This window comes from Oncorhynchus keta, chromosome 7 (assembly GCF_023373465.1).
Source record: "Oncorhynchus keta strain PuntledgeMale-10-30-2019 chromosome 7, Oket_V2, whole genome shotgun sequence".
NCBI lineage: Eukaryota > Metazoa > Chordata > Actinopteri > Salmoniformes > Salmonidae > Oncorhynchus > Oncorhynchus keta.
Window position 1 is genome coordinate 28664409 of NC_068427.1, and position 19435 is coordinate 28683843.

Below are 19435 nucleotides of genomic sequence, written 5' to 3' on the forward strand. Positions count from 1 at the left end.
TCCACATGTCAAGTTCAACTGTCGGAGTCATTTGGAGAGCCTTTACACACTGCCTTCATACCATAGGCTAATAGCCACACCACACAAACCTTCACTAGAGAATCTTAACTTTATTAGGGTAGTATCAAAAGTAACTCAAGCCATTGTTGATAGGGAAAATACGAGCAGGGTATTATATTGCGGCAAACGTTACAGTTGGAACTTAATTTGGCCATAAAAATGGCTGAACAGAATGAAACAAATCAAATTGTATTTGTCACATACGCCGAATACAATAGTTGTAAGTAGACCTTACAGTGAAATGCTTACTTACGAGCCCTTATTAACCAACAATGCTTAAAAAACTAAATGTGTTAAATAGAAAATAAAAGTAACAAATAATTAAACAGCAGCAGTAAAATAACAAGCAGTACTATATACAGGGGGTACCAGTACAGAGTCAATGTGTGGGGGCACCGGTTAGTCGAGGTAATTGAGGTAATATATACAAGTAGGTAAAGTTAAAGTGACTATGCATAGATTATAAACAGAGAGTAGCAGCAGCGTAAAAGAGGGGTCTGGGTAGCCCTTTGATTAGCTGGTCAGGAGTCGAATGGCTTGGGGCTAGAAGCTGTTAAGAAGCTTTTTGGACCTAGACTTGGCCCTCTGGGACCACTTGCCGTGCGGTAGCAGAGAACAGAGAACTTGCAAACTTTAAACTTTCAAAATAGTTTTGTATAGGCTATATTGCAGCAATATCCAAGAAAGGCTAGTGCCTACCATATCCAACAAATGACAGCAATATAATAATGATATTTATTTTACAACAGGCCCTTATAATCTTAAACTAAATATGGAGCACACAATTAAAATGACTGATCAAGCTTCATTTAGCCAACAAAACTGTCTCATCAGAATGAAGCAAAACACTCTTTGCATTAAAAAAACTGATTTGTATTAAGAATTAGGCCTACAATAACTGATATACAATAACTGATGATAAAACAAATGATTATATATACGAAAAAATGTATACATTAAAGTTCCAAAATTGCATCCCATCTGAATAGATAGTTGCACAGTGGTCTACTTTGGCCGCGCCAACATTTTTCTTATCTTTGTCCACTAACAGAAGTAATACTTTTCCATATGGAGGAAATTCCACTTGTTTCAGGGCTCCAGATGAAAATGTTCCCCTGGTGCCACTCACGCATCTCAAAGCCATATCAAACATATTTGTAAAATAGTTGCTATTGTGCTCATAATTGATATTTGAGAAATAAAAAAAATCTACACACAGAAAGCTGAGAACGTCCTCTCTCCGTCTGTGACAACAGGATAGCTGTGTTTTCCTAGCAATTAGATTTTAAAATGTTATACAATCACTTTTCTGTTCTCACACTTTTCTTTCTCCCGGAGAGTGTTTTTCACCCGGGAAAGGAGAGAGTACTGTAGCTCACTTGACACAGCAGCAGGCCCCAGCAAAACAGGTACATGATGATAATGTACTTTACTGTTTGTCCAAATCATAGTTTTTAGCCTCCTAAAAAACAAGACGTTTTAATGAGGTGAATGGATGTGCACCGATGCAACAAATACACCGTTTATTCCCACAGGTGTCAAAGGGTCACGAAATGTGACTAAATGGTTGCAGTCTGGAGCCCTGCCTTGTAGGCTTTTCACTATAGGCAAAGTCTCTAACTTTCATTTACTTAAATGAAAAAGGCCTCCATCTTCGCAATCAACAAGCCTAGGCCAAGGCTCGGCTCTCACTTTTGCTTTCTCTCCTCAGCAGCAGGGCAGCCCCTGTGTCCGGCTATCATTTTATTTATCCCCTTTTCATTTATTTTATCAGCCAAAAGCCAGCAATTACTGGTTAACTGTGCCCTAGTGACTTTCCATAGCCCCCCTACACACACATTGAGGCGTGCTCAAGCACAATGAGGGGGGCAGAAGTTTCAACTGAGGGGCTAAGCCCCCTTTTGCCCCATCGTGGAGCCGGGTACTACCCAGACAACGGGAAATAAAAGTAGCTAGGTTGAAGAGAACATTCCCCCCCGACTGGGTACAGTGTTGAGAGACAGAGCTGAGTCTCTGAGGTGTCAGGGTGGAGTGTGGAGGGCCACACAGGACTTCTTAGAGCAAAGCTCTGTGTGTGGAGGGCTGCGCTATGGAAGACAGGGGCCCCATAGAGGGCTATGAGGGGCCACTGGGGGCCCGCTGCTTTCTCCATCTCAGCTTTGGGGTCACTGAGAGATGGCAGGGGTACCAGCCAGAGGACAGACGCCTTAGGAGACACACTCACTCACATACACCACCACCACAGGGCTCTGCGTCATTCGGCCCTGTCACTCTATTCCCCATCCACACGTCAGCACTCACACACACTCACATACACATAGACTGTACACACACACACACACAGACTGTACACACAGACACTGGTGTCTCCGTAGAGAGCTGTTTTCTAAGACCACCCCAGGGTGTCTATCTCTGGCCTTACAGAGACGAACTATCTCAAGCTCCTTTAGTTTCTCTAAGCTAGAGTGAGGGAGTTTATGTAAGAGTCTTTGAAAAGATACCTTTGGGGGATGAGGAGGGTTTGTAAAGGAGACTGCTGATACCAGAGTCTACTGATAAGGTTACACCTACACCTAGATATACACTGAGTGTACAAAACATTAAGAACCCCTTTCTAAATATTGAGTTGCATCGGAATGCTGGCCCATGTTGACTCCAATACTTCCCACAGTTGTGTCAAGTTTGCTGGATATCCTTTGGGTGGTGGACCTTGCACCTACTATCACACCCCGTTCAAAGACACTTACATCCGTTGTCTTTCCCATTCACCCTCTGAATGGCACACACACACCTTCCATGTCTGAATTGTCTCAAGGCTTAAAAATCATTCTTTAACCTGTCTCCTCCCCTTCATCTACACTGATTGAAGTGGATTTACATTTACATTTAAGTCATTTAGCAGACGCTCTTATCCAGAGCGACTTACAAATTGGTGCATTCACCTTATGACATCCAGTAGAACAGTCACTTTACAATAGTGCATCTAAATCTTAAAGGGGGGGGGGGGTGAGAAGGATTACTTATCCTATCCTAGGTATTCCTTAAAGAGGTGGGGTTTCAGGTGTCTCCGGAAGGTGGTGATTGACTCCGCTGTCCTGGCGTCGTGAGGGAGTTTGTTCCACCATTGGGGGGCCAGAGCAGCGAACAGTTTTGACTGGGCTGAGCGGGAACTGTACTTCCTCAGTGGTAGGGAGGCGAGCAGGCCAGAGGTGGATGAACGCAGTGCCCTTGTTTGGGTGTAGGGCCTGATCAGAGCCTGGAGGTACTGAGGTGCCGTTCCCCTCACAGCTCCGTAGGCAAGCAACAAGTGACATCAATAAGGGATCATAGCTTTCACCTGGATTCACCTGATCAGTCGGTCATGGAAAGAGCGTGCGTTTTTAATGTTTTGTGCACTCAGTGTACCGTATATACCTGTTCAAGGTGTTGTAACAATCACTATACAGCTGGCGAGGATGTAAAACATGTTCATACGTGACTCTGCATCTGTGGTGGTGTAGGAAAACTACACTGCATAATCAATAATCATCTGTGGTGGTGTAGGAAAACTACACTGCATAATCAATAATCATCTGTGGTGGTGTAGGAAAACTACACTGCATAATCAATAATCATCTGTGGTGGTGTAGGAAAACTACACTGCATAATCAATAATCATCTGTGGTGGTGTAGGAAAACTACACTGCATAATCAATAATCATCTGTGGTGGTGTAGGAAAACTACACTGCATAATCAATAATCATCTGTGGTGGTGTAGGAAAACTGCACTGCATAATCAATAATCATCTGTGGTGGTGTAGGAAAACTACACTGCATAATCAAAAATCTGTGGTGGTGTGCACTGCACTGCATAATCAATAATCATAGGAAAACTGCACTGCATAATCAATAATCATCTGTGGTGGTGTAGGAAAACTGCACTGCATAATCAATAATCATCTGTGGTGGTGTAGGAAAACTGCACTGCATAATCAATAAGTGTGTCACCACTTTTAGGCTTTCTGACTGCATCTCTTTATTTAATTTCCTAAAGTAAGAAGTGGACGAAAATGTCAGTCTTTTTATATCACTGATGTAATTTTTAGTTTGTTTGATATTTGATATTTTGACATCTGTATGTAGGATTTGGCTGAAGCAAACCCACAGAGTTGTAAATGGTTGTGTTAGGATCCTATTTAGAATGCACCACAGCACAATACCACATGATGCATATTAGGAAATATAATACTTCATCTAAATCAATTTGTTTTAATTACGTTATGATTACTGTGACACCTTGAGGAAGAAATGTATTAAAACGTGTCGTCTTTTTGATTGAATTAAAACATGTCATTAAAAAGGATAATGAGTCTTTGAAACTAAACATTAAGACTTGATTACTGTTCTCCTGTTGAGAGGTAGTGTTTAGATAAGTACAATACTGCTTATTATCGCTGAAATAATTGGCTTAAATTAGTGTCCTCTTTCCCCAACTCTCCATAGTCTGTTTGCTAATAAAGAGCTTCTGTTCTTCCCACTTATTAATTAGACTAGATACAGGGGGAGAAGGGAGATGGGTTGACAGAGTGAGTTGAGGAGAGAAGAAGGGGTTGTTTTTCTTCTCTACACTTGGTGCTGCTGTGTTTTGAATGTATTAGACAACACCATATAAAGCCTTTGGTGGTTTAGGAGACAGGGTTGGGAATGTCACTAGACCATCTATTCCATGCAAGTACTACTTATTTTTATACAACACTATTGAGTGAGATGATCTGCCCAAGGACAAAGAGTATGCGGAGGTCAAAGTGCATACAGAGGTCAGTCACATCAGCCACATGTCTAGACTGAAGGGCAAGTGTTGTGCTGTTGTTGAGCTGATTTAAAACCATTTTCCTCAGCAGGTAATTTGATTCTGGGAGCTTGGTGATAGGTGGTCCAGGGTCGCTACAGCTGTCACACACACACACACACACACTCCCTGTTTGTGCGTGTCAGTGTAATAGAGGGTAGAGCCAGAGGGTTGGGGCTAAACATCTCCATTAGATTTCAATTCTAACAACACAGAGGCAGGTGAGCTGTGACCTCATGAAGCACTTACAGAGCTTTCACCTTTGTCATATGACCTGCGAGTCACAGAGCTGGGGTACAGGTGGTTAGAGACAGTTATTATCGGTTTAGTAACGTTCCTGTTCCTTTCCCTTTTACTTTCTAACGTTGGACAGCTTTTCACACTATATATACAGTGGGGAGAACAAGTATTTGATACACTGCCATTTTGCAGGTTTTCCTACTTATAAAGCATGTAGAGGTCTGTCATTTTTATCATGGGTCCACTTCATCTGTGAGAGACGGAATCTAAAACAAAAATCCAGAAAATCACATTGTATGATTTTTATTTGCATTTTATTGCATGACATAAGTATTTGATACATCAGAAAAGCAGAACTTAATATTTGGTACAGAAACCTTTGTTTGCAATTACAGGGATCATACGTTTCCTGTAGTTCTTGACCAGGTTTGCACACACTGCAGCAGGGATTTTGGCCGACTCCTCCATACAGACCGTCTCCAGATCCTTAGCTGCTCACTAACAGTACCTTTTCTCCTGTCCTCCTCTCCTCTCCTCTCCAGTGGGATGCTATAACAGAAATGGATGAACACAACCGTCCCATCCATACCTTCCAGGTGTGTCACGTGATGGAACCCAACCAGAACAACTGGCTACGCTCCAACTGGATCTTCCGCCAGGCCGCACAGAAGGTGTGTTGGGGTTTTGATAGATGGCTCAGTCGGTTGGAGAATGGTGCTGGTAACACCTGGTTTGTGGGTTTAATTCCCACAAGGGACACATATACTAACCAATTGTATTTCCTGTAAGTGGCTTTGAATAATACATCAGCTACTGTACTTGACTGTTTATTATTTATCCAAGGTGTATGTGGAGCTGCGGTTCACTCTGAGAGACTGTAACTCCATCCCCTGGGTGTCTGGGACCTGCAAGGAGACCTTCAACCTTTTCTACTATGAGACAGACGAGTCCCACGGGGTCATGTTCAAACCCTCCCAGTACACCAAGATCGACACCATCGCTGCAGACGAGAGCTTCACTCAGATGGATCTGGGAGACCGCATTCTGAAGCTCAACACAGAGGTCCACTTCATTTCATTCAATTTCAATAATATGTGATTTATTTCTAGTCTGTTTCTGCTCCCTTGCCAACTCCTATTGTTTGGCATGACAATTTCCTACAAGGGGAAATTGTGCAGGCACTGCATACTAGGGTTTAATTCAGTTAACTTTCCTAATCCCCAATGGGCAATCATTGTTCATGTGAATTTTTTCTATAGGTGCGGGAAGTGGGTCCTATCTCCAGGAAGGGTTTGTACCTGGCGTTTCAGGACATTGGGGCGTGCATTGCCCTGGTCTCAGTCAGGGTGTACTATAAGAAGTGTCCCTTCACCCTGAGGAACCTGGCCTCCTTCCCTGACACCGTGCCCCGGGTCGACTCCTCCTCCCTGGTGGAGGTCAGGGGGGCGTGTGTGGAGCATGCCGAGGAGAGGGACACGCCCAAACTGTACTGCGGCGCTGATGGTGATTGGCTGGTGCCTCTGGGGAAGTGTGTCTGTAGCGTGGGCTACGAGGAGATGGACGGGGCGTGTTTCGGTGAGTGACATGATTTGATCTGTCCAGCTTTCTTTTTCTCTCCCTCTCTTGATCTCAATTCAATTTCAATTTAAGGGCTTTATTGACATGGTAAACACATGTTAACATTGCCAAAGCAAGTGAAATAGATCATAAACAAACGTTAAATAAACAATACAAATTAACAGTAAACATTACATTCACAAAAGTTCCAAAAGAATAAAGACATTTCATATTATGTCTATATACAGTGTTGTAATGATGTGCAAATGGTTAAAGGACAAAATGGAAAATAAATAAACATAAATATGGGTTGTATTTACAATAGTGTTAGTTTTTCATTGGTTGACCTTTTCTTGTGGCAACAGGTCACACATTTTGCTGCTGTGATTGCACACTGTGGTATTTCACCCAATAGATACGGGGGGTTTTCAAATTGGATTTGTTTTCAAGTTCTTTGAGGGTCTGTGTTATTTGAAGGAAATACGTGTCTCTAATATGGTCATGGCAAGAGGTTAGGAAGTGCAGCTCAGTTTCCACCTCATTTTGTGGGTAGTGTGCACATAGGTTTGCCTTCGGCGGCCTTTCTCAATAGCAAGGCTATGCTCACTGAATCTGTACATGCTCAAAGATTTCCTTAATTGTGAGTCAGTCACAGTGGTCAGGTATTCTGCCACTGTGTACTCTTTGTTTAGGGCCAAATAGCATCCTAGTTTGCTCAGTTTTGTTGTAAATTCTTTCCAATGTGTCAAGTAATTCTCTTTTTGTTTTCTCATGATTTGGTTGGGTCTAATTGTGTTGCTGTCCTGGGGCTCTGTGGAGTGTTTTTGTGTTTGTGAACAGAGCCCCGGGACCAGCTTGCTTAGGGTTTTCTTCTCCAGGTTCATCTCTCTGTAGGTGATGGCTTTGTTATGGAAGGTTTGGGAATCGCTTCCTTTTAGGTGGTTGTAGAATTTAACGTCTTTTTTCTGGATTTTGATAATTAGCGGGTATCGGCCTAATTCTGCTCTGCATGCATTATTTGGTGTTCTACGTTGTACACGGAGGATATTTTTTGCATTATTCTGCAAGCATAGTCTCAATTTGGTGTTTGTCCCATTTTGTGAGTTCTTGGTTGGTGAGCGCACCCCAAACCTCACAACCATAAAGGGCAATGGGTTGTATAACTGATTTAAGTATTTTTTGCCTAATTTTATGTTCCTTCTGATGGCATAGAAGGACCTTCTTGCCTTGTCTCTCAGATTGTTCACAGCTTTGTGGAAGTTACCTGTGGCGCTGATGTTTAGGCCGAGGTAAGTATTGTTTTTTGTGTGCTCTAGGTCAATGGTATCTAGATTGAATTGGTATTTGTGGTCCTGGCAACTGGACCTTTTTTGGAACACAATTATTTTTGTTACTGATATTTACTGTCAGGGCCCAGGTCTGACAGAATCTGTGTAGCAGATCTAGGTGCTCTCTGTGTGGCTTCCTCTCCGTCTCTGTCCATCCCTCCCTCTCATGATCTATTTCTCCATCTCAGTAGCCCCCACTCTCTCTCTCTCTCTTTGTTTACCTCTTTCCAACCCCCTCATTCCATGTATTTACAGTACTGCATACTGTGCCGAATTTAATCTGAGTCATTTCTGAAGCTGTATGATATGAATGCAGCTTAGCGAATGATTTATGTTGATCTCTGATTCATGGCTTTAGGTTGTTATGCTTGTGAACAAGAGGTTGGACACAGTACCAGTGTCTGTAGGCTCTTCATCAGTCGTGCTGACCTGCAGGGGGATTATATATGGCCTAGATTAATGTCCAGCTTTTCATATCCTCATATCGTCCTTCGATCATACCGAGATATACGTTATTGTCGGTTTAGTACACAAGGGGGCACCAAATAAAAAAACACAAAGAAGCCCATTGGGTATCTATTTGTCACGTTCGTCGTAGTGAGAAGACCAAGGCGCAGCGTGAATTGAATACATGTTATATTTGAATGAAGATGGACAGTAAACAAACTACAAAAACAACCAAATGAATGTGACGCTATAGTACAAACGTGCAGACACAGGCAACTAGACATGGACAATAACCCACGAAATACCCAAAGAAGATGGCTGCCTAAATATGGTTCCCAATCAGAGACAACGGTAAACAGCTGCCTCTAAGTGAGAACCAATCTAGGCAACCATAGACATACATAAACACCTAGATGGTAAACAACCCCATAAACATATAAAACCCAGAGACAGTACAAAAACACATACATCACCCATGTCACACCCTGACCTAACCAAAATATATAAAAAAAACAAAGAATACTCAGGTCAGGGCGTGACACTATTACTAGAATGCAAACAAAATTAGCACAAATAATAGAGATTTTCCTTGGAGGCTGCTAGATAAATATGTGGCCCGTTTCAAGAAACTAGGCGTATGTCGCATGTCACGACTTCATGTGAAATAAATGCTTGAACCACCCCCCTAGCAAAGCGGATGGGTCACTCTTGACATGTACACATGTTCATGAAATACAATAGATAGCCGTAATCACCCCCAGACACACCTAGCTAACTTGATGGGTCATGTTATCATCTGGCGAAGTGGAGTCTTTTTTGTTTTGACATGTAGCTTGCTAGCTAGCTAAACGATTAACCATAATCCCAACCCATAGCTACAGTACAAACGGATTTTCATAGCTAGCCACCATGCATGAAATGCTGTAGTATGGATCTGCAGGTAGCTAATGCTAACCAACTATTGTAGGTTCAAGTTTAGATAGCTAGCTAACATTAGGCTGTAACTAGCAATACAAATGAGTTTCTGTGATACAAATAGTACAACGACATATATCATACAGCTAGCGAGCCAGAAAGCTAACATCCACTAGCTTACACTACAGTTTAACTTGCAATGAAACCAACTTTCTTGCAAAATTAGACACTTAAAATATCTGAAAATGTAGCTGGAACCGTTGTATCAAGTCACTCTGGTTCACACTGACGTGTGCAGAAAGTAGTCCATCACAACTTTTTCCCACTGATCTTTGTCGACAGCGCCTGATAAATTCAGGGCAGCATTGTTGTTGAGAGCAGGAGCAGCACTTTTGCAGTTCTCCATGGCTAATGTTCTACGGTATCTTTCAAATAAGTGGCAGTAGCAAGGATTATCTACACATACTGAGCAGCTCATTTTATAGACAGAAGCATGCTACATGGCAGACCAATCCAAACTCATCTCACAGCATGTCGAGCCCATCCATTATCTTAGCCAATCCTGGGCAATCAAGCCCATCTCGCTCCCCCCACTCTCTCCCTCTCTCTCCTACCCCCACTCTCCTCACCTTCCCTCTCCTCCCCCCACTCTCCTCACCTTCCCTCTCCTCCCCCCACTCTCTCCCTCTCTCTCCTCCCCCCACTCTCTCCCTCACCTTCTCTCTCCCCTCCCCTCCCCATTCTCTCCCTCCTCCCCCCACTCTCTCCCTCACCTTCTCTCTCCCCTCCCCACTCTCTCCCTTCCTTAAACTCCCTCCTCATCTCATCTATGTCTGTCTCTGTCTGTCTGTCTCTGTCTGTCTGTCTCTCTCTCTCTCTCTCTCTCTCTCTCTCTGTATCTCTCCATCTCTCTCTTTTATTTGTTATCCTGCGGTATCGGTGTGGTGCAGATAGGCAGAGCCACAAGCAGCTCTACAAAGCCAGATGTGTCATCCTCTATCCTTAATTATCCTGCCATCCCTCCTTCTCTCTCCTGTCACCTCTCCTCCTCCTTCCATCTCTCCTCTTTTGTACCATCCCTCCCACTCTGCCATCCAGATGAGAAGTAATGTGAGGGGCTCTGGCTGTGTGGGTCTGATTTGCAGTGGGTTGGTACAGCCTGAACTGTGGAACAGTAGGGGAGAGATGCTGTGTGGAACAGTAGGGGAGATATTCTGTAAAACATTTTTTTTTTTAAACATTGACTGCTATCGTGCTCTTTTTCTCTTTGCAGATGAGAGCATGAGGTATTAGTGTACAGTACACTTGGTGCTAGACTATGTTAGGGTAATGTGAGAGTGAAAGCTAGGGGTGTTGTCATCTCTCCGGATGTTTTAGGGGTCTGTAGTCTCCGCCTGCTGCCAGTGGCCATGTTGAGAGGATGTAATACAACTGACTGGGGAGGGAGACCTGTCTGTCTGTTGGTCCTCTGAAGCTGCCTGGCATCCAACCCAATGCTTTGTGTGTAGGTACTGTAAATGAGGGCAGTATAGTCAGGGGTCTCCTGCTGTGATCTGAGGCAAGGGCCAGGACACCTCGCTGTCAGGGATTACCTCTGCTGAGGCTGGCCAGACAGGGGTTTGATCCCTGGACTGTCTTGTCTATCGGTCTGTCTGATGGTGGCTCAACTCTATGAGACATGGGGTTACACTAACAGAACTGGTTCAGGGCTATGCGACTGCATTTTATGTTTCTATCCATCTCAGAAGAGGATCTGCTTTAAGTTTTACACAAGTGCTGTATTTACACATTTCAAATAAAGGCATTGTATATACACACACAACACTCCCCCTGTCTGCCCCTAACTCTGATGGGAAGGCCAGCTACAGCAACCCCCTGGTGTAGGGGAGGAAAGGGCACTGACCCGTGGCCAGACTCTGGACCTGTCAGTGGGGGGAGGTTGGGTCAGAGACCGGGGGTAGCGGGAGGTTGGGTCAGAGACCGGGGGTAGGGGGAGGTTGGGTCAGAGACCAGGGGTAGGGGGAGGTTGGGTCAGAGATCGGGGGGTAGGGGGAGGTTGGGTCAGAGACCGGGGGTAGGGGGAGGTTGGATCAGAGACCGGGGGTAGGGGGAGATTGGGTCAGAGACCGGGGGGAGAGAGTGGGGGTAAGGTCAAAGCCATCTGGGACTGAAGATGTAGCCTCTTCTCTCTCTCTATCTCCAGTGTTCCCTCAGTATCTCACCCACTCATTGTTCAGAGATGTCCTCTGCCCATGCAGCTTTGGGTTGTCATCAGTAGTAGTTGATGATGATTCATCTGTGGTGCAGATCTGAGAGGTTCACAGCTGCATGTACAGCTGCTCAGCAATCAGCCAGATAACATTTCACTACAGCTGTGATCAGAACTGAATTTCTAGTGTATTTCTTTCTTCTTCTAACTTTCCCCAATTCTTTACAGTCTATTGTAGCTTGGCACACCAGAATCGTTAAGATCTATTTTTAAGATCTGAGAGCAGGGATAATTGTAGATGCTGATAATGCAGCAGAGTACCTTTGCTGTCTCTGCTGTCATGTATGGTGTACCCTTAAAACTGTGTCTGTCTGGGTTCCCGCCGACACTCCGCCCGACTGTCTGGCTTCCCGCCGCATTTCAGGGAGCCCTGCTTGTCTGAAGAATTACTGAGCTCCCAGTTGACTGCTATCCTTACTCGACCCACAACTAAGAGTTTACTGAGAGGAAAACAGAGAGAGAGATACACAACTCTGAGACATTCTGTCTCTGGTCTAAACTCTGATTTATACTTTATACTTCCGGCGCCGACTGAGATGGCCGCCTCGCTTCTCGTTCCTAGGAAACTATGCAGTTTTTTGTTTTTTTACGTGTTATTTCTTACATTAGTACCCCAGGTCATCTTAGGTTTCATTACATACAGTCGAGAAGAACTACTGAATATAAGATCAGCGTCAACTCACCATCAGTACGACCAAGAATATGTTTTCCGCGACGCGGATCCTGTGTTCTGCCTTACAAACAGGACAACGGAATGGATCGCATGCAGCGACCCAAGGAAACGACTCCGAAAAAGAGGGAAACGCGGCGGTGTTCTGGTCAGACTCCGAAAAAGGGCACACCGTGCACCACTTCCCAGCATTCTTCTTGCCAATGTCCAGTCTCTCGACAACAAGGTTGACGAAATCCGAGCAAGGGTGGCATTCCAGAGGGACATCAGAGACTGTAACGTCCTCTGCTTCACGGAAACATGGCTTACTGGGAAGACGCTATCCAGGGCGGTGCAGCCAACGGGTTTCTCCACGCATCGCGCCGACAGAAACATACATCTCTCTGGTAAGAAGAGTGGCGGGGGCGTATGCCTCATGACTAACGGGACATGGTGTGATGAAGGAAACATACAGGAACTCAAATCCTTCTGTTCACCTGATTTAGAATTCCTCACAATCAAATGTAGACCGCATTATCTTCCAAGAGAATTCTCTTCGATTATAATCACAGCCGTATATATCCCCCCCCAAGCAGACACATCGATGGCTCTGAACGAACTTTATTTAACTCTTTGCAAACTGGAAACCATTTATCCGGAGGCTGCATTCATTGTAGCTGGGGATTTTAACAAAGCTAATCTGAAAACAAGACTCCCTAAATTTTATCAGCATATCGACTGCGCAACCAGGGGTGGTAAAACCTTGGATCATTGTTACTCTAACTTCCGCGACGCATATAAGGCCCTGCCCCGCCCCCCTTTCGGGAAAGCTGACCACAACTCCATTTTACTGATCCCTGCCTACAGGCAGAAATTAAAACAAGAGGCTCCCACGCTGAGGTCTGTCCAACGCTGGTCAGACCAAGCTGACTCTACACTCCAAGACTGCTTCCATCACGTGGACTGGGACATGTTTCGTATTGCGTCAGATGGAAATATTGACGAATACGCTGATTCGGTGTGCGAGTTCATTAGAACGTGCGTTGAAGATGTCGTTCCCATAGCAACGATAAAAACATTCCCAAACCAGAAACTGTGGATTGATGGCAGCATTCGCGTGAAACTGAAAGCGCGAACCACTGCTTTTAATCAGGGCAAGGTGTCTGGTAACATGTCCGAATATAAACAATGCAGCTATTCCCTCCGCAAGGCTATTAAACAAGCTAAGCGTCAGTACAGAGACAAAGTGGAATCTCAATTCAATGGCTCAGACACAAGAGGCATGTGGCAGGGTCTACAGTCAATCACGGACTACAAGAAGAAACCCAGCCCAGTCACGGACCAGGATGTCTTGCTCCCAGGCAGACTAAATAACTTTTTTGCCCGCTTTGAGAACAATACAGTACCACTGACACGGCCTGCAACGAAAACATGCGGTCTCTCCTTCACTGCAGCCGAGGTGAGTAAGACATTTAAACGTGTTAACCCTCGCAAGGCTGCAGGCCCAGACGGCATCCCCAGCCGCGCCCTCAGAGCATGCGCAGACCAGCTGGCCGGTGTGTTTACGGACATATTCAATCAATCCCTATACCAGTCTGCTGTTCCCACATGCTTCAAGAGGGCCACCATTGTTCCTGTTCCCAAGAAAGCTAAGGTAACTGAGCTAAACGGCTACCGCCCCGTAGCACTCACTTCCGTCATCATGAAGTGCTTTGAGAGACTAGTCAAGGACCTATCACCTACCTGACACCCTAGACCCACTGCTTACTGCCCAAATAGGTCCACAGACGATGCAATCTCAACCACACTGCACACTGCCCTAACCCACCTGGACAAGAGGAATACCTATGTGAGAATGCTGTTCATCGACTACAGCTCGGCATCAAGCTCGAGACCCTGGGTCTCGACCCCGCCCTGTGCAACTGGGTACTGGACTTCCTGACGGGCCGCCCCCAGGTGGTGAGGGTAGGCAACAACATCTCCTCCCCGCTGATCCTCAACACGGGGGCCCCACAAGGGTGCGTTCTGAGCCCTCTCCTGTACTCCCTGTTCACCCACGACTGCGTGGCCACGCACGCCTCCAACTCAATCATCAAGTTTGCGGACGACACAACAGTGGTAGGCTTGATTACCAACAACGACGAGACGGCCTACAGGGAGGAGGTGAGGGCCCCGGAGTGTGGTGTCAGGAAAATAACCTCACACTCAACGTCAACAAAACTAAGGAGATGATTGTGGACTTCAGGAAACAGCAGAGGGAAAACCCCCCTATCCACATCGATGGAACAGTAGTGGAGAGGGTAGCTAGTTTTAAGTTCCTCGGCATACACATCACAGACAAACTGAATTGGTCCACTCACACTGACAGCGTCGTGAAGAAGGCGCAGCAGCGCCTATTCAACCTCAGGAGGCTGAAGAAATTCGGCTTGTCACCAAAAGCACTCACAAACTTCTACAGATGCACAATCGAGAGCATCCTGGCAGGCTGTATCACCGCCTGGTACGGCAACTGCTCCGCCCTCAACCGCAAGGCTCTCCAGAGGGTAGTGAGGACTGCACAACGCATCACCGGGGGCAAACTACCTGCCCTCCAGGACACCTACACCACCCGTTGTTACAGGAAGGCCATAAAGATCATCAAGGACATCAACCACCCGAACCACTGCCTGTTCACCCCGCTATCATCCAGAAGGCTAGGTCAGTACAGGTGCATCAAAGCTGGGACCGAGAGACTGAAAAACAGCTTCTATCTCAAGGCCATCAGACTGTTAAACAGCCACCACTAACATTGAGTGGTTGCTGCCAACACACTGTCATTGACACTGACCCAACTCCAGCCATTTTAATAATGGGAATTGATGGGAAATGATGTAAATATATCACTAGCCACTTTAAACAATGCTACCTTATATAATGTTACTTACCCTACATTATTCATCTCATATGCATATGTATATACTGTACTCTACATCATCGACTGCATCCTTATGTAATCCTTATGTAATACATGTATCACTAGCCACTTTAACTATGCCACTTTGTTTACTTTGTCTACACACTCATCTCATATGTATATACTGTACTCGATACCATCTACTGTATGCTGCTCTGTACCATCACTCATTCATATATTCTTATGTACATATTCCTTATCCCCTTACACTGTGTATAAGACAGTAGTTTTGGAATTGTTAGTTAGATTACTTGTTGATGATCACTGCATTGTCGGAACTAGAAGCACAAGCATTTCGCTACACTCGCATTAACATCTGCTAACCATGTGTATGTGACAAATAAAATTAGATTTGATTTGATCACCCATTACACTAAGGGTAAAGGAGATTCACCACATGTTTATGCTAATGTTTGAGGACATTACCTGAATTTAAACAACCTCAAACATGAATCTATCTCTCTGTTGTGTTCCACCTAGAACTAGAACGCCTATTTCCCCTCTCTCTCTCTCTCCATCCCTCCCTCTTTCCCTCTTACTTTAGTAGATTTAACAGTTGTGTTAGTCTTTGCCCCGTGGGCAAGGCGATGTGTAGCCATTATAAAGCCATGTCAGCCCTAAACTAGGGCCTGCTCATTGTTCCAGCAGTCACACAGTAGTTATTTAACCTCCACGCTGCCTGGTCTGCCGCAGGGATTCCAGGGTGTCAGGAGGACCAAACGCTAATACATCAGTCCCACATCACCTCGACTCAACACACTCTTATGTACTATATAGTGCATTCAGAAAGTATTCAGACCACTTGACTTAATCAACATTTTGTTACAGTACAGCCTTATTTCCTCATCAATCTACACACAATACCCCATGATGACAAAGCAAAAACATGGTTGGTTTTTTATTTTGCAACAAAAAAAAGGAATACGTTTACATAAGTATTCAGACCCTTTACTCAGTATTTTATTGAAGCACCTTTGGCAGCGATTACAGCCTCGAGTCTTCTTGGGTATGATGCTACAAGCTTCGCACACCTGTATTTGAGGAGTTCCTCTCCCATTCTTCTCTGCAGATCCTCTCAAGCTCTGTCAGGTTGGAAGGGGAGTGTCGCTGAACAGCTATTTTCAGGTCTCTCCAGAAATGTTTGATCAGGCTCTGGCTGGGCCACTCAAGGACATTCATAGACTTGTCCCAAAGCCACACCTGCATTATCTTGGCTTAGGCTCATTGTCCTGTTGGAAGGTGAACCTTCGCACCAGTCTACGGTCCCCCTGTGCTCTTGAGCAGGTTTTCATCAAGGATTTCTCTGCACTTTGCTCCTTTAATCTTTGCCTCGATCCTAACTAGTCTCCCTGTCTCTGCCGCAGAAAAACATCCTCACAGCTGCCCTCACCATGCTTCACCGTAGGGATGGTGCAAGGTTTCTCCCAGATGTGACGCTTATCATTCAGGCCAAAGAGTTCAATCTTGGTTTCATCAGACCAGAGAATCTTGTTTCTCATGGTCTGAGAGTCTTTAGGTGCCTTTTGGCAAACTCCAAGCGCAGAGTCTTGGTGTTTCCAAACTTCTTTGATTTAAGAAAGATGTAGGCCATTGTGTTCTTGGGGACCTTCAATGCTGCAGACATTTTTTGGTACCCTTCCCCAGATCTGTGCCTTGACACAATCCTGTCTCGGAGCTCTACGGACAATTCCTTCGATCTCATGGCTTGGTTTTTTCTCTGACATGCACTGTCAACTGTGTGACCTTATATAGACCGGTGTGTGCCTTTCCAAATCATGTCCAATCAATTTAATTTACCACAGGTGGACTCCAAGTTGCAAGGATGATCAATAGAAACAGGATGCACATGAGCTCATTTTTTTGTGCCATAGCAAAGGGTCTGAATACTTTTATAAATAACGTATTTCTGTTTTCTATTTTTTATACAATTGCAAAAAAAAAATCTAAACCTGTTTTTTCTTTGTAATAATGGAGTGTTGTGTATAGAATGATGAGGAACATTTTTTATTCAATCCATTTTAGAATAAGGCTGTAACGTAACGACATGTGGAAAATGGAAGGGGTCTGAATACTTTCCAAATGGACTGGAGATAGAGGCCTTCTGACACAAGATTTTGAGCATAGTCACAGAGATCACAATAAGAGATCTATCTATAGGGTCAATAAAAAATGTATCAGCTTAAACTCCCCCAATCTTAACCCCACAAAACTGACTGAAGGTCAGTGTCAAGGGGCAACTTCCTCCTCCGGGTCCACCACAAGGCCACAATCCTGTTCGTGTAGGCAGCGACAGAAGCAAAGGAATAACAGCTACAAAGTAATGTTCTGACAGCTCACACATTGCCCTGCAACACGAACTTAAGTCATGCCGGTTCCCTTCCTCTCTCTTCCTGTAAGCCTCTATGGGAAAATGATTACTGTGCATTGCCGTGACATTTCATTTCCCATCTGAATATGTGAGGTTTTCAGCTTCCATTATACTGGGATCTTGTAGTTTTTCACCATGATTATCAACACAATGCTTAACCTTACTGGTTGTAGACTTCAGCCGAGGCTCCTTTCCAGAGAAAAGATTTCCTGAGCTACACCGCTGCAGTATAGAGACATAATTTATAACAGATCTGTCTCTGTCTCTGCAACACATTGATCCAGCTGAGGTATAAATCACAACAACACTGCTCAGATGGAGTTAGTGTCGGAGATGTTGTTTTTTCCGCACACAACTTTCAACAAGTTTAGTAGAGAAAAGTTCAGGATGTCAACATAGCTTTCATATGTTTGAAGTGTGACTGCAAAGTATTTTATCAGTCAGTTTTATCTGTGTTAGACTCTACTTTCCTCTGTTGTCAATGCTGGCTGCGTGTGACCTGCCAGGTTGTGTGTGTGTGTGTGTGTGTGGTGGATCAGTAGGCCTCCACTCCTATTAGCTCTTCAGCCTTACAGAGACTGAGTGACTGACTGAGTGACTGACTAAGTGCCGGACAGGGGCTGTAGTGATGGATAGGACCAATGTCCCACCGCTGATCCTATATGACAACATCACTCAATCTACAGGAGACTTATTGAACCCTGAGTTAATATCAGACATCAGTACACACACACACACACACACACACACACACACACACACACACAAACAGAGAAGCTATCTGACGAGACACATGGCAGGAATGTTGGTGTGACATTTCAGGGAAGGAGTGTTGTGGTGTAACAAGCATCGGCCTGCCGCTTATTTGGTCCAGTCTTGAGAGACCTCTCATGTGTTAGAAACACGCACGCACGCACGCACGCACGCACGCACGCACGCACACACACACACACACACACACACACACACACCAAATGAAAACCTCAGTTAATGTTGTGGTTTAGGTGTTCATACATCTCCATAGCACTCAACTGAATCACCAACTGACAGTTCCAGTGTTAGAGATTCAACTGTAGGGATCTTCTTCAGTTCTATTTCTTTAACTTGTACTTCTAGGTCCTCCGTAAACAACAGTCATGACTGTATCCTACCCCTCCCTGAGGCTCAACCAGCTCACCTCTCATCCTCTATCCCTCACTTCAAACCACTTACATCATCCAGAACATCCCAAACAACCATATGTTCTCTCATGTTTTCTCCCTCTCAACTCTCTAAACTGTAATTGAGGACAAATGCAGAGCGTCTCATGCTGTTAATTAGGCCTGTGTGGGAGGGGTTTACCCAGCACCTAGAGATCCACAGTGTGTTATCTTCATCTGATAATCTAAAGAATATATTATGCAGATTGCTGTCAGCAAGCTGTACGCTGCACCAAGTTTGCGATGTGAACTCTCTGTGACTTCTGCCTCTTTCTTTCTTTCCCACTGTTACTTCAAAGACTGCAGTGATCAAAGACTGGAGAAAAAAGTATCCCCTGAGGTACGGCGGCGCTCGCAAACACGTCCTCCGTCACACCGAGCTGCTCTGCGCCGCGCTGCGTTCACTGAACAAAGGCAGCGCAGGTTCTGACGCGTTTTATATTTTACCAACATAAGTCCTGTCAGTCGTGAAACATTTCAATTGATTGTTTTGGGTTATGTTTCTATTTTGAAATGTAAGCCGCGACACTGAATTAGTCATTAAAGAAGACTGTGTGTGTGTGTGTGTGTGTGTGTGTGTGTGTGTGTGTGTGTGTGTGTGTGTGTGTGTGTGTGTGTGTG

General features: G+C 44.8%; 1 protein-coding gene across 3 annotated transcripts in view; it reads left to right on the forward strand.

The window, feature by feature from the left end:
* Positions 1 to 19435, forward strand: part of LOC118375979 (ephrin type-A receptor 3-like) — an 822287-nt gene that overhangs the window by 650350 nt on the left and 152502 nt on the right. Inside the window, exons 3-5 of one of the 3 annotated variants that reach the window (XR_008139810.1) lie at positions 5672 to 5800; positions 5973 to 6191; positions 6389 to 6704. The exons of the other annotated variants lie outside the window; for them this stretch is intronic. The gene's annotated coding sequence lies outside the window, so the exon portion shown is untranslated. The remainder of the gene's footprint in view (positions 1 to 5671; positions 5801 to 5972; positions 6192 to 6388; positions 6705 to 19435) is intronic. 3 annotated transcript variants of the gene reach the window in all.